General features: G+C 39.4%; 1 long non-coding RNA gene across 1 annotated transcript; it reads right to left on the bottom strand.

Annotated features, from left to right (window-relative positions):
- Positions 1-15386: 15386 nt before the first annotated feature.
- Positions 15387-17971, bottom strand: LOC110930607. Its single transcript, XR_002587936.2, has 5 exons — positions 17682-17971; positions 17467-17567; positions 16321-16417; positions 16112-16236; positions 15387-15941 (listed from the first exon to the last, which is right to left on the bottom strand). It is a non-coding gene; the product is annotated as an uncharacterized LOC110930607 (long non-coding RNA).
- Positions 17972-26517: the final 8546 nt, after the last annotated feature.

The raw sequence follows: 26517 nt of genomic DNA, 5'->3' as shown, positions 1-26517 counted from the left end.
TGGTGTTAATCGGTGAATCTTTGTGTGTTTGTGTTTGTTCTTGCTTCATCCTGGTTTGCTTACTAGCTTGGATTCCGCACTCGCTAGTAGGTTTGTATAACAAGGTTTAGGTTTGTAATCCTCCGCGAAAAGGGACCTACAAGTGGTATCAGAGCTTTGGCTCTTTACCTTGTTTAAAACCGGGTTGTTCGAGTTCTTGGTGTGTTTGAACACTTGGTTTAGCACCCGTTTTTGGTGGTTTTCTTGCTTGTTTTAACTGAAAAACGGTTTCTAAACCTTCGGGAGTGTTCAAGGTTGGGTTGGGTAACTTGTAAACTTGTTTTTAAGTGACTTTGATTTCTCCGGCCATATCTCCGGTGTGTTTCCGGTGACCAGATCTTGTTGATAAGGTTGCCATTTTGGGAAAACTTTTTGAAAGTCAAAAAAAATTGGTGAAAAGTCGTGTCTGCACATACCTTTCTGCCGAAAGTTGGCTCACCAACCACATCAACTTTTCACCAACCTGTCGTACTTTTGTCAGTGTGTCAGACCGTCGAAAGATAACTTTCAAGCTCGAAGGATCATCCTTCGATCAAGGAGATTCGAAAGATAACCATCCTTCGAACATCTTTCGAAGTCAGTGTGTTATCCTTCGAGTCAAGGAATCTTTTCGATAGATACATCCTTCGAGTTACTGTTCATTACGAAAGATAAGGATCCTTCGTGTTGGGTGAATCTTTCAAGGTTATCTTTCGAGGTTATTGTTCGAGCCATCAACAGTGATCCTTCGAACACTGTTGATTCTTCGAACAAGTGTCATCTTTCGAGACCTGTGATCGAAACATAAGGAGAATCTTTCGAAATCATCTTTCGAAAGATAAGGATCCTTCGTATAGTCAATCTTTCGAAGTCAATCCTTCGAAGTCTTTGTTCGAAACTCAACAAGGATCTTTCGAACCTTGTTGATCCTTCGAACAAGTATTGATCTTTCGAACAGGTTGCATCTTTCGATTCATATCTGTTTTTGGATTTAACAGTTTGTGGTGTATAGGTTTGGTACTTATATTTGATCAAAATGAGCTGTACAAGTCCATGGGATTGGAGTTTGGACTCACGAACCAATCAAGAGTTAGTCACTGCTACAGATTGGGCAAAGAGTATGATTCCACAGCCTTCAATCAGTCCAAGTCAATGGGCTTTGGTATCAAATCAAAGTCAAAGTCTTCAGAACCTTCTGATTAGTGAGAGTGAAACTGGCAGCAACAATCGTCCACCTAAGTTGAACCATATGAACGATTTTCCATCATGGAAAAACCGTTTTCACACATATGTTCAAGGACAAAGCACTGATCTTTGGACGTGTTTCATCAATGCGTTCAATACTAATCTTGAAACTGCTGCGTCAACTTCAGAGGGTTATGCCAATATGCTTGAAAATGACAAGAAGGCTTATGAATTGGAGAAAAAGGCCTTTGCCACACTTACTCAAGCACTCAACAAAGACATCTACCATCAGTTCTCATATTGCAAGTCCACGAAAGCATTGTGGGATGCCTTAGTTGCTAGAGGAGAAGGCAATGCAGCTGCTCGAAAATCTCGGCATGATTTGTTGAAGAAAGAGTTTGAATCCTTTCAGTTTTTGGAAAACGAGACTCTGAATGAGATGATCACACGTTTCTATCATTTGATTAGTGAGATGTGTGCTTATGGAGTTGTCTCTACTCAACAAGACATGGTGAGTAGATTTGCTGACGCCTTACCTCCAAAGTGGAGTTCTTTCATTGAACTGTTGAAGCATACTGGAACTCTAGATCAAGTCAACATCTATGAGTTCATTCAAAAGCTGGAACATAAAAATGATGAAGAAATTAGGAAAGCAAGGCGTGCTCCAGCTCCTCAGAATACAGAAATGTATCTTCCAGGATTCGATGTTTTGGCAAGATCCGCTGCAGCTCAGCAACAGCAACCTAAGCTGCAGACTGCATTTGTGTCCAATACAAGTTCAAGTTCCTTTCCGTTTCCTCAGTCAACAGCTGCTCCATCACAACCTCAATTCGATCCGAGGTCCTACATTCCTGTTCCAACACAGCCACAACCACAACCTCAACAACAACAACAGCAAGCTCACTATACAAGCAATCCTCAACCTCAACCCCAAAGTCATCACACAATCCGAGTCGACAACTCAAATCTTTCACACCTTAGCATTGAAGTTGCTAAGGAACATATGGAGATTATCAACACCATGGTCAGTGCATACTGTGGTTTGGTAGCAGGTCAGCTTGGAAACATCAACATGACCAATGAAGATTATGATCAGATCGACAAGGAAGAAATGGAGTTGATGGATATTAAATGGGCTTTTGCTAGTGCGGTTAGAAGGGCAAAAGATTTCATGGCACGAACTGGAAGAACTTCGTTGGAAGGAAAGAAAAACACGAAGTATGGGTTTGATATTAATGCCGTCACGTGCTTTAACTGTGGCGAGAAAGGGCACTTTAAACGTGAGTGCACTCGACCAACAAAACACGGCAATCACAACCCTTTCAGAAACCAGACGAATGTGAATGCCCAACAAGAAAACCGTGAACGGAGGATGGTGGCAGTGAATAACAATCAGGGACAGCCTGGAACTACCAATCACAATCGTGCTTTAGCTGTTCAAGCTGATGAAGGATGTGACTGGTCAGTGCAGTTTGGTGAAGGAGATCAGGGAAGTGGAACTGCCCTGTATGCTAAGGTCATCGAGCATGTTCATAAAGAAGAATCTTCTGGAAGCGATGACAGTTCTGGTTATTCTGGAAGTTCGGATGAAGAAGGCTCTGTTTCTGGGGATAATCACTCAGAGCCTGATGAGGAGGAAGAAGGTGAAGATATTCAGGATCTTCTGAATGAAGCTGATGAGCTTAAATGTCAGAAATCAATTCTGATTAGGAAGGCTGCTGCTACATCAACGGAAATGGAAAAGCTATTTTCTGAAGATGGAGCGTTTTCTTTCCAAACTGCCTTTATGGCAAATGGTTCAGCCTCTACTAGTCAGGTAAATTCTGAACCTCCTGCCCCTAGTATTTGTAACTCATGTGCTGAGATGAAGCTTGAATCAGAAAAGCTTCATAGTCATAACCAGAATTTGGTTATTGAACTGTCGAAATGCAAAGAGGCAAACATGGCTTTAACTCGGAATGAAAAGGAATTTAAATCTGTAATAGAAACATTAAAGAAAAATGTGTCCGAGGTTAACAAAGTAGTTTACCACAAGCAAGTGAGTATAAATGAATATATTAACATTGTGGAAGAAACTAAGAAACAATTAGCCATTGCCCAATGCGAACATGATGCGATCAAACAAAAGTTGGATAGTTATTCTAACTCCCAATTTGTGCTTGATCACATCATCGATGTTCAACAACTAAAGGGAAATCAAAAAGGCATAGGGTATAACAAATGTCCGCCCCCTTTGATGAACAACTATACCAAGATGCCTGATGAGGAAGAAATGCCTCGGTATGAACCCAGTGTGCCTCTTGATGTTGAGGAGTTTACTACTGGCCTTGGATTCAAACCGGACAATTCTTCAAACACAGCCTCTAAGGAACAAGAAACTTCATCATCCATGAAGCAAAGTCCTCCAATTATCGAGGACTATGAGACATCGGATGATGAATCAGAAGTGGCTGTAAGTGATCAGGATAAATCACTTAGCAAGATGAAAGGAGTAGATATTCCACGAGAGAATCACATCCTTTGTGATCCTGATACTCCTGAGGTTCCATCTGTCAAGAAGCAAGTGATTGATCCTGTCAAAGTTGATAAGACAGGTGTGTCTACTGTTAAAAGCAGTAATGTGTTGTACACTTTGGTTGGAGATAATAAAATCTACTCAGATCATGTTTTTCCAATTAAAAATGTAAATAAATCTTTGATTGACAAAGTCTTTGAAGACAATACAAACAAATTTTTGGGAAAAACACTTCCGGGAATTGTTGTAACACAATGTGATCCAATTCCTAAGGCTGAGTTTAGAAAACAGTTTGGTAATCAAAAATCTCCAACCACTCAACAACCGACTGCTTCTAAGGGTAAACAACAACAACGAGCTCCAAAGCCAAAGGCTAAGGTTGAATCAAAAGGAGCTCGTTACATGAAGAAAGGAAAAGATGTTAAATTTGTAGCATCAAGAGGTACAGATAAAATTGAGACTTTTGAAAACAAATCAAACACTGATTTTGTACAACAAGTCAAGATTTTAAAACGTAACAGTGATAACAATTACACTCAATACACAAACGGGTGTGATGAAAGAGCAAGTACCTCAGGTTCTACAGGTTCAACATCTGGTAGTCGATCAAGTTCTCCTAAGTCTGTTGAAAGGAGAACTTGTTTCAAATGTGGAGAAATTGGGCACATTATCAGAAACTGCCCAAATGCTCCAAAGAAGAAATTGGTTGAAAAAGCTCCACCTGAATCAGTTCACCCTCAACGTCGATCAGTTTCACCTAAACATGATAAACGAACTGTAAAAGAACAAGAAACTAAACAACGACGTAAGAACATGAAAACTGTTGAAAAAGCTTTAAAATCTGAAGTTAAAACAGTGCAAAAGGAACCAAGTGAGTCACAACCTGTAAAACCAGAATCTTCAAAAACTGGTAGGCACAGACAAACATGGTTACCTAAGTCGGGTGACAATTCAGGGGGAGCAGTTGTTCTTAAAAATCATCAAGAGATCGAGCTCACGTTTCGTGATGCCAAGGGACGACCCAAGACCACTAAGGCTTGGGTCCCCATTCTCAACTGATGTGTTTAATTGACATGTGCAGGATGTTCTAGGAGGAACTATTAATAGTCATTGGATTGTTGATAGTGGAGCATCCAGGCACATGACTGGCGACTTACGGCTCCTTTACGACGTGAGAAATATTAGAGGAGGGTATGTTGCCTTTGCGGGTGATAAAGGTGGGTACATCACTGGAGAAGGAAGTATCTCCAATGGTATCGTGTGCTTTGATAAGATCAATTATGTGAAGCAAATTGATCACAATCTTCTGAGTGTGTCGCAAATCTGCGATAAAAAGTTCTCAGTAATTTTTGATGACGCTGGCTGCTATGTGCTGAAACCTGGATTCAAAATTCCACAAGAATGGATTCTCTTATCGGCTCCGAGAGTTAATGATCTTTATATTCTCGACATGAGCCAGGCGATTACAACATCTGCACAAGTCACTTGTTTTGTCTCAAAAGCCACAGAAAAGGAGTCTATATCTTGGCACAGAAGAATGGGACACATTCACTTGAGAAAGATGAACCTTTTGGTGAAAAATAATCTTGTGAATGGTGTGCCTGTGAGAAGTTTTCATCTACAAGATATCTGTGTCTCGTGCCAAAAGGGGAAGCAAACAAAGAAGTCTCACCCTTTGAAGAAAATCAACACTGTCAGCATGCCTCTCGAACGTCTTCATATGGACCTTTTTGGACCTATGAAGCACAAGACAACGTTTGGTGATGCCTATTGTTTAGTAGTTACTGATGACTACTCTAGATTTTCTTGGGTATCTTTTATGGCACACAAGAGTGAAACTCCTGGCATCCTCAAGGATCTTCTTACAATGTTAGAGAATCTCTATACGTTGAAAGTAAAAAGGATCCGAAGCGACAATGGAACTGAATTCAAGAATCAAGTTATGGATGAGTTTTGTACTTCTAAAGGCATTCTTCATGAGTACAGTTCTCGTTATACTCCACAACAAAATGGTGTCGCTGAGAGGAAGAATCGGACGATTATTGAAACTGCAAGAACAATGTTAGTAGAGTCGGAACTCCCTATTCAATTCTGGGGGGAGGCTGTATCGGCTGCCTGCTACACGTTGAACAGAGTTCTTACAGTTAAGAGACATGGCAAGACTTGCTTCGAACTCCTTCAGAAAAGGAAACCGGATCTTTCTTACCTTGAACCGTTTGGTGCTCCTTGTACTATGATTGAGCCGGATGGAAAGTTTGGTGCACGAGTTATCGAGGGTTTCTTCCTTGGATATGCTACTCCGAATTTTGGTATCAGAGCTATGGGTGATCCGTGTTTGGAATCTAGCTACCAAAAAGATTGAGCTATGGAGCGAAGTTAGGGTTCAAAGGTACACGAGTCCTGTTAGGGCTCCGGGTGATCCGTGGATGTTCGATTACGATGGGCTATTTGACTCCTTCAATCTGCCAACCTTTGACGAAGAATCAGCAGCGGCTCGAATGTTGTTGGAAAGTGACAACGCTGCTGTCTCGCCATTGGTTAGACCTATTGTTGTTGACCCTCAAGCTTCTTCGTCAGTCAACAATATGGTTCAAAATGAGGTTTATGAAGATGCTGCTGATTATAATGACTCTTCTGAAGATGATGAATATCATGATGCAGCCGAAGGATCTTCAGCTCCAGCTGCTCCTGTTCAAGGTGCTTCTGTAGATACACCTCATACGCAGAATGTAGACACTGCTGAAGGGAATGCATCCACCTCTACCCACATTCCTGGTGTGGAGTTGGTTGTTGATCTTAATCTTACCAATTTGGGTATCAATGCTCGTGTGCCAGATAATCCTGAAATGCGAATTCACGATACCCATCCCCAGCAGAATATCATAGGAGATGTCCATCGCGGTGTGCAGACGCGTAATCAGCTGAGAAACAACCGGAATGCTGGTTTGTATTCAGCTATAAGAGAATCTGGTCAACAAAATGACTGGTCCTTCGCGTGTTACGTGTCACAAGAAGAACCAAAGTCGTGGAAAGAAGCTTTGAAAGACAGTGCTTGGGTTGAAGCCATGCAGGAAGAATTACAGCAATTTCACAAGCTTGGTGTTTGGAAGCTTGTTGAAAAACCTGAGAACTACAAGAAGATTGGCACTCGATGGGTCTTCAAATGCAAGAAAGACGGCCGTGGAGTGGTTATTCGGAACAAAGCTCGTTTAGTCGTTCAAGGTTTTCGTCAGATAGAAGGGATCGACTACAACGAAGTCTATGCACCAGTTGCACGTCTGGAAGCTATTCGGATCTTTCTGGCTTATGCCTCATTCAAAGGATTCAAGGTTTACCAGATGGACGTCAAAAGTGCATTCTTACATGGTGTGGTTGAAGAAGAGGTATATGTCGAACAGCCTCCAGGTTTTGAAGATCCTGTTCATCCCGATCGGGTTTGGTTGCTCAACAAAGCTCTCTATGGCCTTCATCAAGCGCCACGAGCTTGGTATGCAACCTTATCTACATATCTGCTGGAGAACGGTTTTCGAAGAGGTCTTATCGATTGTACTCTCTTCATCAAAGAACAAGATGGAGATCTTCTTCTGGTACAGGTATATGTTGATGATATTATTTTTGGTTCTACTAATGATGTTTTGTGTAGGAATTTCGAGCGCATCATGCAGGATAAGTTCGAGATGAGTGCTATGGGGGAAATGAATTTCTTTTTGGGCCTACAAGTGCAACAAACGGAGTCTGGGATATTCATCCATCAGACTAAATATGTTGGTGACATCTTGAGCCGGTTCCAGATGTCCGATGCCCATTGGTACCCCATTGCCAACTAATCACGGAATAACTCCTGACTTGAAGGGTGAACCTGTTAGCCCTTCATACTATCGCGCGATGATCGGATCCCTTATGTACCTCACAGCATCAAGGCCAGATATAATGTACCCGACGTGTCTACTTGCCAGATATCAAGTTAATCCGAAGGCCTCACATCTTGCAGCTGTCAAAAGGATTTTTCGTTATTTGAAGGCTTACCCCAACACCGGTCTGTGGTATCCTAGGGATAATAACTTTGACTTGGTCGCATTCAGTGATTCTGATTTTGGCGGATGCAAAATCGACGGCAAATCCACAACTGCTGGATGTCAGTTTTTAGGAAATCGCCTAGTCACATGGCAGTGCAAGAAGCAGACATGCGTCGCTACTTCAACATGCGAAGCTGAATACATTGCTGCCTCAAGTTGTTGCTCCCAAGTTCTTTGGATTCAACAACAATTGCGGGACTACGGTTTTGAATTCCTAACTACTCCTATATACGTTGATAATTCTGCTGCTTTAGATATCACTAAAAATCCTGTGCAGCATTCAAAGACCAAACACATCGAAATCAAATATCACTTCATACGTGATTGCTTTGAGAAAAAGCTAATCGATGTTGTTAAGGTCCACACCGATGACCAACGTGCCGACTTATTTACCAAAGCTTTTGACAAATCTAGATTTGACTTCTTATTATTGGTAAATGGCATTAAGGTCAAGCAAGCGTAAACCAACATCGGAAAATTATTTTTGTGAATATCTTTGTGTGTTTTTAAATTTCTCTTAGTTTATTGATTTTAGGGGGAGTAAATCCAAAAATCTGAAAATCCAAAAACATCGAAAAATTTCAAAAACACAAAAACAATAGAAAATCAAAAATGAGTTTCCTGGCGAGCAAAAGAGAAAATGATAGTACATCAGTGGTCTATCCAAACCTCTTTAAACCTTAAATGCAAAACGATAAGCAGCTCTATATAAGATGTATCGGTAGGCTCACAATCATTTTAAAGTGTGCAGGGTGATATAAATCTTAAATCGACTGAAGACCAGGTGGGAACCACTCATTGGCATATGGTCTTAGTACCGAAATTTCGTTTGATAGATTGCCGAGGTTCTGAGATATTCGGTCTTTATGCTGCTTATCATCTGGGTATCATGGTTGTATCTTTTACCGAAAAATAACGGGGACGCAAGTCTAGATCTTCCATGATACTATACATACGTGTACATATTGCATACTGCATTCGACCTCAATAAGTGATAAACAATCACATGTCCAAATCAAATAAGTGATAAAATATCACATTTTATCCGGGTGTCAAGTTCGTCTCTCTGCTGTACGGAAGTATTGACCTGTTCACGGACTTGCACCTGTGCCCTCATCAATAAGTGATTATATCACATAGGGCTTGTTTTTAATTCAAAATAAGTGAGTATCTCACATTTTATACGGTCAAACAGATGATAATCGGTATACTCACCGGTAAGATGAACTCTCGTGCATACCTTGATACGGGAATGTGTCGTGATGTGGATGAACACCGGTCGGTAAGTATAAATCATACCTTAACGTATCCCCTCGCCATGATTACATCTGATAAGTTGAGCTTAAGTGGACAACAATACCGATAATTGTTATAGGATGCTTATCTTAATGTTAACTAACTGAACAACAAGAGTGTTTTGGCATGACCGTACACTGATATGATTCTTTTACCCTAGAAACTCGCAAAAAGAATGTCTGTATATATATTTATTTACTGCTTAACTTTTATTGTTTTTCTTTTAAACAGTTTCGTCGTTTGGTGCATATCAGCACGACATTAGCGGTGATGTCGTTTGATAACACTCAAAGGATTTTAAATTGTTGTCTTTTAATTTCAAAAATACCAAAAAGATTTTAGGCGTGTTTTAATATAAACTTTATAAAAGCCAAAAAGATTTTATTTCTTCTTTATTTTCGATCGTACGATGTTGGAGCTCGAGTCTTCGTTACCTGAAACCTGAACGAAAACCGAATTGACTAAATCTTTATAAACGGTCGAAATTTGCATGGTTTGAAAGTTAAAGTCTAAAATTGAAAAATTTATTAAACTTTCAAACTGTCGGACGGTGTTTGATTATGACATGGTCATTCGTGTGTCAGGTGGTTATGTTAACTATTCCAAGCAGTTGTTCTCATTACGCGTTTAGATTTCTTGCATGTGCAGATTCTAAAGGCTAGGAGAACATGGTCGATGACAAGCTTCGGGATGAAGACACAACGTGAAGGCACTCAACTGATGAAGATGATCAAGTTGCCGCTGGCCATCATCAACACCACAAGGATCTCACTTCATAAAGTTAAAGTATTTCACGAGCATAACTCAAGGGGGAGCTTATGTTAAGGGGGAGTTTGTCAACACACTTCCTATATGATACGGGTAGTTTGTTGATACACTCTCTGCTTTCAAGGCGTGAAGACTTTGAAGATCCACCGACATTGAAGACTTGAAAGGACATCAGAGTTTTGGTAACTCGAAGACCAAAGACCGTCGAAGTTCGAGACGAGTCTACAACTATAGAAGATAAAGACAAAGCTACAGCCAAGGGGGAGTTTGTTGGTGCACTTGTGTCTGTACTTTGTCTGTATTCGGTCTGTATATAAACGATGTCCAAAGTTAGTCTGTAAGTTGACCAAGTCAACTATCCTCCTAGTTTGACTTGGTCAATCTGTTTGTAATATGATAGTCTGAATCGAAGGATAGCCTCGAAGGATACTGTCGATCCTTCGAGGTAATCGAAAGATATGCTTCGAATTGTTGGACCTCGAAGGATCATCCTTCGAGGTCATTGCTGATCATTCGAACATGTTGTCATCGATAGATGATCCTTCGGATCATCTATCGGATCCTTCGACCAAGACCTGCTGTGTATGGGTATATATACCCATGCAGTGTGTTGTATTTCAGGTAGACACCAAGAGAGAGCACATCCGAGAGATAGAGAGGATACTCTGCTGAAAACACACACACACACACTTTGAGAGTTTGCAAGTTAGGTTTGTAAACATTGTGCTTGTAACCGGAACCTTCATACGTATTAATACAGTGGTGTTAATCGGTGAATCTTTGTGTGTTTGTGTTTGTTCTTGCTTCATCCTGGTTTGCTTACTAGCTTGGATTCCGCACTCGCTAGTAGGTTTGTATAACAAGGTTTAGGTTCGTAATCCTCCGCGAAAAGGGACCTACAGTTTTCAAGAACAACTGCTCCCCCTGAATTGTCACCCGGCTTAGGTAACCAAGTTCGTTTTGGCTTACCAGTTTTTGAAGATTCTGGTTTTATAGGTTGTGACACACTTGGTTCCTTTTGAACTGTTTTAACTTCAGATTTTAAAGCTTTTTCAACAGTTTTTATGTTCTTACGTCGTTGTTTAGTTTCTTGTTCTTTTACAGTTCGTTTATCATGTTTAGGTGAAACTGACTGACGTTGAGGGTGAACTGTTTCAGGTGGAGCTTTCTCAACAAATTTCTTCTTTGGAGCATTTGGGCAGTTTCTGATGATGTGCCCAATTTCTCCACATTTGAAACAAGTTCTCCTTTCAACAGACTTAGGAGAACTTGATCGACTAGCAGATGTTGAACTTGTAGAACCTGAGGTACTTGCTCTTTCATCACACCCGTTTGTGTGTTGGGTGTAATTGTTATCACTGTTACGTTTCAAAATCTTGACTTGTTGTACAAAATCAGTGTTTGATTTGTTTTCAAAAGTCTCAATTTTATCTGTACCTTTTGATGCTACAAATTTAACATCTTTTCCTTTCTTCTTGTAACGAGCTCCTTTTGATTCAACCTTAGCCTTTGGCTTTGGAGCTCGTTGTTGTTGTTTACCCTTAGAAGCAGTAGGTTGTTGAGTGGTTGGAGATTTTTGATTACCAAACTGTTTTCTAATCTCAGCCTTAGGAATTGGATCACATTGTGTTACCACAATTCCCGGAAGAGTTTTTCCCAAAAATTTGTTTGTGTTGTCTTCAAAGACTTTGTCAATCAAAGATTTATTTACATTTTTAATTGGGAAAACATGATCTGAGTAGATTTTATTATCTCCAACCAAAGTATACAACACATTACTGCTTTTAACAGTAGTCACACCTGTCTTATCAACTTTGACAGGATCAATCACTTGCTTCTTAAAAGATGGAACCTCAGGAGTATCAGGATCACAAAGGATGTGATTTTCTCGTGGAATATCTACTCCTTTCATCTTGCTAAGTGATTTATCCTGATCACTTACAGCCACTTCTGATTCATCATCCGATGTCTCATAGTCCTCGATAATTGGAGGACTTTGCTTCATGGATGATGAAGTTTCTTGTTCCTTAGAGGCTGTGTTTGAAGAATTTTCCGGTTTGAACCCAAGGCCAGTAGCAAACTCCTCAACATCAAGAGGAACACTGGGTTCATACCGAGGCATTTCTTCCTCATCAGGCATCTTGATATAGTTGTTCATCAAGGGGGGCGGACATTTATTATACCCTATGCCTTTCTGATTTCCCTTTGGTTGTTGAACATCGATGATGTGATCAAGCACAAATTGGGAGTTAGAATAACTATCCAATTTCTGTTTGATCGCATCATGTTCGCATTGGGCAATGGCTAATTGCTTTTTAGTTTCTTCCACAATGTTAATATATTCATTTATACTTACTTGCTTGTGGTAAACTACTTTGTTAACCTCGGACACATCTTTCTTTAATGTTTCTATTACAGATTTAAATTCTTTTTCATTCCGAGTTAAAGCCATGTTTGCCTCTTTGCATTTCGACAGTTCAATAACCAAATTCTGGTTATGACTATGAAGCTTTTCTGATTCAAGCTTCATATCAGCACATGATTTACACACACTAGGAGCAGGAGGTTCAGAATTTACCTGACTAGTAGAGGCTGAACCATTTGCCATAAAGGCAGTTTGAAAAGAAAAAGCTCCATCTTCAGAAAATAGCTTCTCCATTTCCTTTGATGCAGTAGCAGCCTTCCTAATCAGAATTGATTTCTGACATTTAAGCTCATCAGCTTCATTCAGTAGATCCTGAATATCATCATCTCCTTCTTCCTTCACTCCAGGCTCTGAGTGATTATCCCCAGAAACAGAGCCTTCTTCATCCGAACTTCCAGAATAACCAGAACTGTCATCACTTCCAGAAGACTCTTCTTTATCAACATGCTCGATGACCTTAGCATACAAAGCAGTTCCACTTCCCTGATCACCTTCACCAAACTGCACTGACCAGTCACATCCTTCATCAGCTTGAACAGCCAAAGCTCGATTGTGATTTGTAGTTCCAGGCTGTCCTTGATTGTTATTCACTGCCACCATCCTCCGTTCACGGTTTTCTTGTTGGGCATTCACATTCGTCTGGTTTCTGAAAGGGTTGTGATTGCCGTGTTTTGTTGGTAGAGTGCACTCACGTTTGAAGTGCCCTTTATTACCACAGTTGAAGCATGTAACGGCATTGATATCAAACCCATACTTCGTATCTTTCTTTCCTTCTAACGAAGTTCTACCAGTACGAGCCATGAAGTCTTTGGCCCTTCTAACCGCACTTGCAAAAGCCCACTTGATATCCATCAACTCCATTTCTTCCTTGTCGATCTGTTGGTAGTCTTCATTGGTCATATTGATGTTTCCAAGCTGACCTGCTACCAAACCACAGTAAGCACTGACCATGGTGTTGATAATTTCCATATGTTCCTTAGCAACTTCAATGCTAAGGTGTGAAAGATTTGAATTGTCGACTCGGATTGTGTTAGGATTTTGGGGTTGAGGTTTAGGATTGCTTGCATAATGAGCTTGCTGTTGTTGTTGTTGAGGTTGTGGTTGTGGCTGTGTTGGGACAGGAATGTAAGACCTCGGATCAAATTGAGGTTGTGGTGGAGCAGCTGTTGATTGAGGAAATGGAAAGGAACTTGTGTTGGAGACAAATGCAGTCTGCAGTTTAGGTTGCTGGGCTGCAGCTGCTCTTGCTAGAGCATCGAAACCCGGAAGATACATTTCTGTATTTTGAGGGGCGGGAGCTCTCCTGGCTTTCCTGATTTCTTCATCATTTTTGTGTTCCAGTTTCTGAATGAACTCATAGATGTTGACTTGATCTAGAGTTCCAGTATGCTTCAACAACTCAATGAAAGAGCTCCACTTTGGAGGTAAGGCGTCAGCAAACCTACTCACCATGTCTTGTTGAGTAGAGACAACTCCATAAGCACACATTTCACTAATCAAATGATAGAAACGTGTGGTCATATCATTCAGAGTCTCGTTTTCCAAAAACTGAAAAGATTCAAACTCTTTCTTCAACAAATCATGCCGAGACTTTCGAGCAGCTGCATTGCCTTCTCCTCTAGCTACTAAACAATCCCACAATGCTTTCGTAGACTTGCAGTATGAGAACTGATGGTAGATGTCTTTATTGAGTGCTTGAGTAAGTGTGGCAAAGGCCTTTTTCTCCAATTCATAAGCCTTCTTGTCTTTTTCAAGCATATTGGCATAACCCTCAGAAGTGGATGCAGCAGTCTCCAGATTTTCATTGAATGCATTGATGAAACACGTCCAAAGATCGGTGCTTTGCCCTTGGACATACGTGTGAAAACGGTTTTTCCATGATGGAAACTCATTCATATGATTTAGCTTTGGTGGACGATTGTTACTGCCCGTTTCGCTTTCACTGATCAAAAGGTTTTGAATGCTTTGACTTTGATTGGATACCAAAGCCCATTGACTTGGACTGATTGATGGAGAAGGTAACATACTCTTTGCCCAATCTGCAGCAGTGACTAACTCTTGATTGGATCGTGAGTCCAAACTCCAATCCCGGGGACTTGTACAGCTCATTTTGATCAAATATTAATTGAGGATCTACACAAGCACAAACTGTTAAGTGTACACAGACACAAATCGAAAGATACAAGACTTGTTCGAAAGATCAAGATTTGTTCGAAGGATCAACAGTGATCGAAAGATTACTGTTGAGTTTCGAGCAAAGTCTTCGAAAGATTCACAATGAAAGATCCTTATCTTTCGAGCAATTATCACGAAAGATTCACAATTCGAAAGATATTTATCTCTCGAATACTGATCTCGAAAGATTCACAATGAAAGATCCTTATCTTTCGAGATGAATCCTTATCTTTCGGACAACTAACTTTCGAGAAGATTCCCTGGTTCGAAGGATAGATCTTTGACTTCGAAGGATGGGTCGAAAGATGATTATCTATCGAGCCTTCCTGATCGAAAGATGGTCTTTCGATGTCGAAAGATATCCTTCGAATCCTTCTGACACAACTGAAAAAGGTGACAGGTTGGTACGAAAGGTGATAGGTTGGTGTACCAACTTTCGGCAGAAAGGATGTTCTGCCAACAACTTTTCACCAACCTTTTGACTTTCAAACAAGATTTCCCAAAAAGGCAAATCTTATCCAACAAGTGCAGTCACCGGAACACACCGGAAATATGGCCGGAAAAATCAAAGTCACTTAAAAACAAGTTTTCAAGTTACCCAACCCAACCTTGAACACTCCCGAAAGTTTAGAACTCGTTTTTCAGTTTTAAGATGCAAGAAAAACCACCAAAACGGGTGCTAAACCTAGTGTCCAAACACACCAAGAACTCGAACAACCCGGTTTTAAACAAGGTAAAGAGCCAAAGCTCTGATACCACTTGTAGGTCCCTTTCCGGAGGATGACGAACCTAAACCTTGTTATACAAACCTACTAGCGAGTGTGGAATCCAAGCTAGTAAGCAAACCGAGATGAAGCAAGTAGAGAAACAAACACACAAGAGTTCACCGATTAACACCACTGTATTAATACGTATGAAGGTTCCGGTTACAAGCACAATGTTTACAAATCTAACTTGCAAACTCTCACTATGTGTGTGTGTGTTTCGGACAGAATGCTCTCAGCTCTATCTTTCTGTCTGTCTTTCTAAGTGTCTCTAAATGAACACAACACACTGCATGGGTATTTATACCCATACACAGCAGGTCTTGCTCGAAGGATTCGATAGATGGTCCGAAGGATCATCTTTCGAATGCAATGCTCTCGAAGGATCAGCAAGGACCTCGAAGGATGATCCTTCGAGGTCTATCAGTCGAAGCATATCTTTCGAAGTGATCGAAGGATATGAAACATCCTTCGATCCTCAACCTTCGAGACAGACACTTTACAACCAATATATGATTGTTTGGCCAAGTCAAACCAGGAGGACGGTTGACTTGGTCAACTTACAGGACTGACACGGACATCGTTTACATCGTGACCGAATACAGACAAAGTACAGACACAAGTGCACCAACATTTTCACTGTGTTTTTTAAGCTTCTTCAATATTTCTTCCTCGTTCTCGGGACACAACAAGGATGGCGGGTGAGGCCTTCATGAAAACTGCATAAAATTCTCATTGTTATATTTATCGAATATGATTCAGGGATAGGATTTTTCTGTGAGACATACTGAATCATCTATAATAAAAGGGATTGTAAAAGATGTTTGGTAGTGTGTCATCTCAACACATGTATGCAAAAAGAATTAGCTTAATCGTACTAATTTATTACCTGAAATCAGGCCAAGAAACCCCAGTGAAACCGCCGGTTTCTCCAAACGCAAACTCATCTGCCCTTTCGTTGAAACCTTTCATTATTTTTCCAGTTCTCACATCAAATATGTTAAGCACTACTCTCTGATCATTAGCGAATCATACAGTCGTTAACGAATAAATATTATAATAATCCCTGAAAAATGGATAAAAGAATGGTGTTCTCACATGAGTGTCGTGAGGGTTGCTTGGTTCATGACTGCTGGTGAGAAGTCAATAAGTTTAAAGTATTTAAGTCTAATGGGTGATGGCGCTTGTTCAAATCCTACATCCACAACCATTAGTGACATGAGCTGACAAATATGAATAAACAAATTATCTTGGCAGTTGGCACAAATATACAGAGAACAACAATTAACAGCATCTGTGCATCCCGGATGTGCTTGCTAGCCAAAAGATAGATAAAGACATTACACCTTACACTAATATATCAAATTTATTACAAAACTATATGTACTTGTAAATTTTTCTCAAATCTATATTCATACGTCTTTAAAAAAAACTGGATAATCTATGACTCTAGCATTACACCTTACCAAAACAAAGTTCTCAACTATCACAGTTTATAAAAGAACTGTACCGAATAAATGGTTACAAGTTTGGAGACCAATAGAAAATCAACCAATCTTGTTTCAAATATGCATAAGTATTTTAAATAATTTCTATAAGCCCAAAAATGTATGTGCATTGATTGCATCTTATTAGCACGTGTGTGGATATTTAACTATAAAGCATAAAGTTTTATAGTTGATCAAATATTCAATTAATATGATATGAATATGCTGGCACCTTCGAATCACTTATCACAGTTTAACAATACAAAGTATCAATCAACTAGATCAGCAGTTTAATATTTCAGTCATATACATGCAAAACCGGGTTTGATTTAACTAATAATTCTTTCCATAATCCAGACCGAATATCATCGTTTAACAACCATATATCCTTCTCAAATAAAATAAGAAAAACATTATGCTCTCTCACAATATGTGTACAACTTACAAAACCTTAGCCTGTGAACAGAAACTAGTTGTACACTCTCGACAATGAGATCCGATTCATATCTCTTAACTTCAGTATGATATCAACTAGCACCATGAACAACCCAACCCAACCTCAACTTTCTTAAACAGTTAAACTTTCTAGTACATTAAATTAAAATTAGATCTAGCCATACTGAGAGGACAATAATAATGAAAGTAATTTATGGTCACGGGGATTCTGTCAATGGCCTAATTTTACACTGTTTAATATTCAAAACCCCCCAAAACTCGATTCTACTACGGATGCAATTAGATAATAAAATTTACAAACCGTGTACACCACAGAGACAAATGGGTCGTTGACAGCAACAAGCTCAACATCAACTCTCTTCAAGGCGACCCTAGCCACCAATCGACCAATTATTCCAAACCCTAGATGAAAGTTTAATTTCAAATTAAATCACATCAAATCAATGAATCATTCCAGATTAACAACCGCAAAAAAATTAAACTAGATGAAAGTGTAAAGAGTGTTAGATCTGGTACCGTTGATTCACAAGATTCGACACAGGGTCGTTGTGGTGATGATGAAATGGGCAGAGGATCACAGGTTCGGCACATGCTCATTGAAGACGGTTCGACACAAGCCCAGATTCAAGAAGAGTCGTCAATGGCGGTTCGTTTCCAGCAGTGGCAGACGGTCACAAGACGGTGGTTCTTTGTGGTGAAGATGAATGGCATTTGAAAGATTTGGGGGAGAATTATATTTAGGAGATTTGGGGGAAAGGTAGATTTTAGGAGATTTGAGGAGAATGAAAGCATTCAATGGAGGGAAATTTGCGGCCGGATGTATTTTAATCAAATATTTATAAAGACAACACCGTCTAAAAGGTTGCATAAAATAGTATAAGACGGTGTTTAACCATTAGACGAGGTTTTTTTGAATTTTCTTGAATACTTTAATTCATAATGGTCACATGGATATTGATTTTAAGACGGTGTTATTGCTTTAACCCCGTCTAAAATAAAACTTCAACACCGTCTAATACTCCATTTTGTAGTAGTGGATAAAGCGACATGTGGTTTGCATATGTTCCGTTGAATATTAGAGATGCCTGTCACAAGTTTTGAACGTTACGAGATCTCGTATTATTCTACTTTGGTGAATGTGAGTTTGGATTTCACACAGATATTCTCATTAAAATATAAAGTCCATGTGCCAAGATCATAACTGGTACTTAAAATATGGAAATCAATGAGTTCCGTCATAATTGTTTCTAAAAAAGTACGAGTTATATAGAAGTTAAGATGTAAACCGTCACAATTAGTTAGTTTTAATTTAGTTGTGTACATTTTGAGATCTTTTAAGCGGATCAAGAGGGTGTTATATGCAACCAAAAGGAAACTACGTCCATTTCGAGTTAGCTTTTCGAACAAGCAAGCACTATTGTATTGGTGATAGACATAATAATTAGTAAGTTACTTTCATATTGTCATAATAGTTTTTTTTTAAATGACTAAGCTTACCGGGGATCGAACCCCACTCCTTTTATACTACACTGCACCTTATTGTCTTAGTAGTAAAGTTCTCCTATCAGAAAATTCATATAATTTGACCACAATAACCGTTTTATGGAACTTATTTGATTGAATTTAACTAAAAGAATCTACTTGAAATGCATACTTGGTTTTAAAATACTTACGACCTTAGCATCAGTCGCTTTTACAGACTTAATAGTAAAGTAAAAATCATATATATATATATATATATATATCTAAAAACTCAATATTAGCATTAGTTTAACGTTGGATGTTCTCATTGAAAAATCATGAAATTGTATTCGTACTTAGTAGGCTTGACCAAAAGTATATTTGCGTATAAGAGTTGGGGTCTATTTGAAAATATGTGAGGTTAGTGTAGGGATACCGGGCACATTCGATTTCCCAACAAAAATTATTTCTTACATATCAAAATCATCTTCTTTTCTTTTTCACTTTTGCTACTTGCCTCAACCTTTTGATAGATCTGTTGTTGTCTGTTCTTAACATGAAACCCAGATCTTTGGCCATTGTGTCAAGATCGGGTCATAACATGTTGATAGTTCTTGGGGTTCCCATTCAAGACAGTGGGGTTAAGGTTCCTGTCGAGTCATTGCTTCCAAAGGCACATCATTATCCGACTCGTCTTCTGTTGCCATAACAAAATTTCTGTTATTGTTTTCAGAATTTGTTATGTGACAGTTTGCACCAAGTTCACTTTCAGATATCATCCTAGGTTTTCTGCGATGTTGGCTTCTTTGTTTATAAGTCGGTTTTCACCATTGATGAAGGTCATTTCATACATTACAATCGGTTCCTAAAGATTCAATCATACCAAATAAAAACAAAATATCCTCTCAAATTTCGGAAAAAAATAAATGTCATACGAGTTGCAGTTTTGTGTAGATCCTCTAAATGCCATACCAATCTTCTAAGTTCTGTTACAAGTGATACCAGTTATGCATAATTCGAATTTTATAGTTTACAAAGCTGTTTGTTCTGTAATTACAAGGAGTACACTAGAAACAAGAATAATGATGCAGGTAGCACTAAGGGTGCACGGGGCGTTCATCGGGGAGGGCTTCGGTGAGCCTAGTCACCGATCGGGAACACCGCCGCCATCCAAGCGGGGACCCGAATCGGTGAGTGGTTTCGGTGTGGAGTCACCGCGTGAGTTTGGCACGATTGTCGAAAAAGGACCGTTGTCAAACGGTCAAAATTTAAAAAAAAAATCAATTTTCTTTAACAATATAAATATAAACAAACCTAAATCAAATTTTTTATCACACCCACCACTCTCAAACTCACACCACCACTCTCAAACTCACAAATCTTTCAAATACAACACAAAATGGATTCCAAGTTTCCGTTTCTTTCTACCCTACCGGACTTTCCCGACGATGGAGATGCATCGTCAAGCGATAGTAGCTTAATTTTCTTCCAAAATCTCATCCAACAAGCGGAGCTACTAGACACGGCATTGTCTAGTAAAAAAAAAAGTTGTCCGTCGAGATCGTGAGGGAGGCCATGAGACACTCATGGCCGATTATTTTGTTGAAAATCCAAAATTTAATGACGATACTTTTCGTCACAGATTTCGTATGTCCAAGTCTTTGTTCCTAAAAATTGTTAGTGACGTGGAAGCGTATGACGAGTGGTTTAAAGAAGGCTTAGACGGGAGAATGAAGAAAAGTTTCACGCCGTTGCAAAAGGTTACTTCGGCGATTAAACAACTTGCAACCGGTAACCCACCAGACGAAAACGACGAGTATTTAAATATGTCTGAAAGGACCTCTCGTGAGTGCCTTGAATATTTCTGCGAGACGGTCTGTAAAAGGTATGCCGGTGAATTCCTACGTAGACCAACGAGCCACGACGTTGCGCTATTGTATCAGGCTCATGAGGAGAGGCATCACCTACCTGGTATGTTGGGTAGTCTGGATTGTACACACTTCGTCTGGAGAATGTGCCCCACAGAATTGGGTGGACAATACATGAGAGGCGATTATCAATACCCGACGGTTATGTTAGAAGCGGTGGCGTCTCAAGATTTGTGGATTTGACATGCTTTTTGTGGCCTGGCGGGTTCACAAAACGACATCAACGTGCTGCAACAATCTCCATTATTTCTTGCTCAATGAAACGGAACGGCGTCAAATTGTCCATTTCAAGTGAACAACCACTTATACAAACACGGGTATTATCTTACTGATGGGATCTACCCTACCTGGTCTGTGTTTGTGAAGTCTTTTCCATATCCTCACGACCCGAATGAAAAAAAGTTCAAAAGGCAACACGAGGCCGCAAGAAAAGATGTGGAACGGGCGTTTGGTGTGTTAAAGGCGAAGTGGGGAATACTAAATCGTCCAATGCGTTTGAAAACAGTGAGAAAGATAAGGTCCATCGTGTATACGTGCCTTATTTTACACAACATGATTATAAAAGACGACGGAAGGGCGATATCACCGGTACATATTCAAGATCCTCCGGTCGAACCCGTCTTCGATGATACAGCTTATACGGAGTTCATTGACAAAGACACGCATTGGAGACTAAAACACGATCTCGTTGAGCATCTCGGAAGTTTAGATCTGCCTCACCTTGAAGTGAGTTCGGACGACGAGTAGTTTGTTTTTATATTTTTCTAGTTTGAATGTAATTTTTATTTTTCTAGTTTGAATGTATTTTTATTTTTCTAGGTTGTTTTTTTTAATTTAATGAAATGTCTTTTATTTAATTTTTATTTTTATTAATATTTTTTTAATTTATAAACATGCATAATTTTACAAAAAAAAAAAAAAAAAAAAAACCCAACTCCCCTAAGAGGGGAGTGCCGCCATCAAAATGGGGTGTTAGGGGAGTTTAAGAGGGGAGTTGACGTGGCACTAGTTGATTGGTTGGGCGTAAGAGAGGGGACTCACCTCTTAGGTGAGTGCCCCTTACACCCTAAGGGTGAAGGGGGCACCCGCTAATGAGGTGAAGGGAAACTTTTTTTAACCCAATCATACGTTGCCATGTCATTTCCACTCTATAACTTCCCTCTTGTCCAAAAACGTACGGGGTGCACCCCTCTTAGGGGAATTGTTTTTTTATTCCAAAAAAAATGAAAATAATTGATTGGTTGAAAATTAGGGTGGCCCACCATCTCCCCTCACACCCTCCCCGATTTGCCTCCCCTCTTGGATGGCGGCACCCTTCCCGCACGGCAAAACCCTCCCCGCATGGGGTCACCGAGGGTGCTGCCGATGCCCTAAGAAGTCCAAGAATCAGAAGCAATAAATGATGTGTCTTTTAGTGTTAATCAGCTATTTAACTATTGTTATAGTTTTTTTCTATTGTTCTTATCAGTGTTTCTTTTAATTGATAGATAAAGGTTGTCGTTGATAAAAATTAGGTTTAAAGAAGTTCGATGCGGTGCGGCGAATTTCTTTGGTTATTTAGTCTGTGTTTACATGTGTTTTGAAATCACTACAAGCATGTTGCGAACGGAACTACTGATAAGAATAAAAAGAAAATGTAGAAAAAACACTAAAAGATAACCGAAAGAAAATCAACAAAAAAAGTTGTATGGTAACAATGTTGTTCGTATGAAACCCGTGGTCAGAGATAAGCAAATTGTTCTGGGAACTGCTGATAAGAATAAAAAGAATATATAGAAAAAAAACACTACAAGATAACTGAAAGAAAATCAACAAAAAAAGTTGTATGGTAACGATTTTGCTCGTATAAACCCGTGGTCAGAGATGAGCAAATTGTTCTAAGTTGTAAGTGCAGTTCCTGCCAGGTAACTGTCGCTTATCAGTTCTGTGTCAACCAAAGCAGAAGTCCAAGTTAAAGTCAATGATAATGAAGAATTCAAGACCACATGAAGACCATGCATTGATCAAGGGGGAGTTTGTTAATGCACTTTGGGTGAAAAGTGCATGCCTTTCAATTGTTAGGGTCTTTATTGTACATATCTTGGAACTTAGTCCAAGGTTTATCCTTAGACAATTTGTCCAAGTTTTGGTCTAGAACTTTGGTCAGGGGTTTGGTTTTTGTCTGAGTTTTGTCCCTAGTCTATATATATGTGTTGTATAGGATTAGGGCAGGAGGAGAGACAACACGAAGAATCCTTGAGTGCTTGGTGCACCTCTCACAAGATCCCATCCATTCTCCATCACTGTGTGTATTCTAGAGAGAGAGAGGGAGACGATGTGTTAGTGAGAGAAAGCTAGGTTTAGATCTTTGTGATCTAAACCAGCTTGTAGATGTAGATGATGTATACTCCTTTGGTTTGTGTAATCTGTGATGACTGATTCATCAATAAAGAGATTCATCTTCTACATATTTCTATCTTGTTCATATTTTGTTCTTCATGTCTTGAATCAAGTGTAATGTTTGATGTTCGTCATCGATTTGGGTGCTTTAACAGTGGTATCAGAGCATGGTTACCGATTCAGAATGGTCTAACCGCCTTCTGAATAACCATTTCTCTTGATTTGATGTTTGTTTCCGCTAAACATCTTGAAGACGTGAAGATTTTGGTCCAGATATGAAGATATTCGAGCTGTGTTGAAGAAAACTGCTGGGTTTTTGGAGATCTAGGGTTTTGATCCATAAAAGGATTGTCTGAGTTTTAAAACTCTGTGTTTGTGTTTCCGGGGTTTTGGTGAACTAGTGTGAAGTCACACTAGGGAGATATTCTGGAGACTGGTTACTGAAACCTTGTCTGAGGTTTACACTCTAATCAACCTATTCCGACTTTTCCTTTTTAGTTCAAGAGTCCGAGGTAAAGAATTCTCTATTCCGAGTTTTGAATAGTTAAAAGTCTGTTCTTCGAGGTCTATCATGAGTTATAACGGTCCGAGTTTGTTCTCCTCAAAAATCTGTCCAAGCAATTGATCCGAAAGTTAACAAACGGATCAGTTAACAAACTCAGAGTTCGCTTCTATGTGAAAGTCGGACAAGGTAATCTTTATTAGTCCGAGTTTCTTTGAAGTTTTATAGGTCCGAATTTTCTCCTCAAAAAAAAAAATATAAGAATCCGAGTTTCTTTTGAAGTTTCACAAGGTAATCTTTATTAGTCCGAGTTTCTTTTGAAGTTTTATAAGAATTTGGACAAGGTAATCGATCAGTTAACAAACTCAGAGTGCTTTCTTAATCGTTCAGAGGTTTCTTCATGTCTTGAACGATATGTAGTCCGAGTTTTTGATACAGTTCGGTCTCCGAGTTTCACTTACTGTTCTTTTGTTCCGAGGTTTTGATCTTCAAAAGTTTGAGAGTTTTTCAGTGATGTTCTGAAGTTCAACTCCAGATAGTTCTGAGTTTTTTTGACAGTTGAATGTTCTTATGTGGTCTCCGAGGTTTATCATGGTTTACAATGCTCCGAGTTTTGAATTTTGATCTTTAATTCCGAGTTTTAGATCAGGTCTTTAATTCCGAGTTTTAGATCAGGTTTTTATTTCCGAGTTTTGATCTTTGATTCCGAGTTTTTGCCAATATTTTCTGAATTCTGATTGTTAAACAGTCTGTAAAACTGGTCCGAGTTTTGAATGGTACTTCACACTGGTCCGAGTTTCGGTTTAAATGATACTTAAATGAATTTCCAAGTTTAAATGGTACTTCACACTAGTTTCGGTTCTGAGTTTCTATCTCCTTTGTTTAGTCCGAACTAGTCCGAGTCTCTTTGACTCCGAGTTTTCTTTTTTTAAAAGGGTGTCCATGGTCGATGAACTGTCTGAGTTTCAAGAGTCATGTGTTCCGACTTTTGGTATATACTTCAACCTTTGGTTCATACTTTGTTTTCCGAGTTTTTAACAGTGGAGACTGTTGTTCCGATTTTTAACCAGTCAAGATTCCGAGTTTTAAATGTATCCCAACATATTCCGAGTTTCAACAAACTTTGTGTTTGTTCGGAGGGTTTAAGTATAGTGTTTCCGAGTTTTTTTTAACCGCGTTAACTCTGTTCCGAGTTTTGCTTCTGAGTTCTTTATATTCCCGGTTTTGTACGTGGGTCCGAAGTTTGGTATATGGTCAAAGTTTTTGTAAGTGTTCCGAGTTTTGATTAAGTTTGTTGATGCTGTTTTTGAGTTTAGTGTGTTAAAGCTCCGAGTTTTAACAACATGATGTTCACAGCTTTTAAAGTCCGAGTTTCTATTAGTCTGAGTTTCCAATAGTCAGAAGATCTTGGTCCGAGTTTCTATCTTTGGTTTTAATGTTAACTGTCCGGGTTTCTACTCCGAGTTTTAGCTAGAGGGTCCGAGCTTTGTGCAAAGTCTGATGGTTCTGAGTTTTGTTCAATAGTCTGCTGGTCCGAGTTTTGTTCTTGACTGCCAGTCCGAGTTTGTTCAAAATCAATCTGTTCAAGCTTCTTTAGTTCGAGATTAGTCTTTCGGATAGCAGTCCCCGGGTTTCTTCAGAGTTTCCTTTATTTCTTTGCTTGTTTCAAATTCCTTTGTATTTTACATACTGTTCTGATGATCTGATCCAACGTTTCAAGAGCTTCTGGGTTTTACGGGTTCAAAATTTGCTAAGAATTCCGGGTTACCTGGGGTACCGGATTTTTAGCTAAATTTAGAAGTTTGTGTTGTTCGGAAGTTTCGAGTTGTGCATGTTCCGAGTTTTTCTAGTTATTCCGGGTTACCTGGGGTACCAGATAACTAACTAAGAGTCAGAATTATGAGTAGTTTGAAGACTTGAAGTCGGTTTCGGATTATCGAAAAGTTTTATGGTACTTATGTTGTCCGGATCAAGTGAGGAGGTGAAGAAAATAAGATTTGCTTGGATTTTTGTATTGTTTACAAAGAAAAAGGGGGAGTAAAAATTTTGAAATTCCTGTTTTCTTTGTAAATCAAAAGCTCGTGGTGCTACATCGAAACAAGTTCATGTTTACTATCTTTGAGATTAACTTAGTATTAATCTTACCAGTGACGAAGTGTTTATAACATGAAGCAAGTTAAAGCTAGTGTATGACTGAGTTTTGTCAAGTTTGTTCGAGGTTTAATAAAGTGTTAACATGATGAAGCAAATTGTTCGTTTGGCAACTAGTTGAAGGTCATGCCTTTATCGTATGCCGGTTAGAGTAGAGAAGATTAGTCTTTGTCACACCCCCAAAATCCACCATGCGGAGTACTACCGCTTGGAGGTGTGACATGACCAGGATCGAGCCACCAATCATACTAAACTACATATTTAAGTAATTAAAGCCAACCACAATACGATTGGTGACCAACAGCTAGTTAACCAAGTTTTAATTTAAACAACGGAAGCATAAACGTAAAGTCCAAAATATAAGTCCATAGTTTATAAGTTAAAGTTCAAAACGCAAGTTTAATAAGTTCATAAGGATTTAAATATTACGCACGGAACATAACAGTCCGCACACCACAACGACTCCTTCCTCGTGCAAGCTCCATGCATTTAGCGACCTGTAAGGCATGTAACAACGAGTCAACAACAAAGTTGAGTGAGTTCACGTTTGGTTGTTTAGTTTTAAGTTGTTTCCGAAAACGTGATTTGTCTTTCGTTGGCGTAATTGCCGTGGGGGTTACCCCGTAGTTGAAAGAAAATTTAACTAGTTCATTCTTTATTGCCCATACCCTGTCCATGATTAGTGGGGGCTTCCCCATGTGAACTACTAGACCGTATGATATCGACTACTACGCAAGTAAGTTGTGCCCTACATCAGTGTCTATCATCACTGATGGTTTGCCATAGTCCATTAGTACACGCCCGTCCGACTGGCACGGTGTGAGGTTTGTTAAACCTAATAGCGCTATTAACTAATGACCCGCTCGCCATTGGCCTCGGCGATTAAGTCGATATAAAATGAGGGACTTATGATAGAGTTTTGTCTAGTAAG

Source organism: Helianthus annuus, chromosome 3 (assembly GCF_002127325.2).
Source record: "Helianthus annuus cultivar XRQ/B chromosome 3, HanXRQr2.0-SUNRISE, whole genome shotgun sequence".
NCBI lineage: Eukaryota > Viridiplantae > Streptophyta > Magnoliopsida > Asterales > Asteraceae > Helianthus > Helianthus annuus.
The sequence above is the reverse complement of the archived record's forward strand: the minus strand, read 5'-3'. Positions and strand labels throughout refer to the sequence as shown.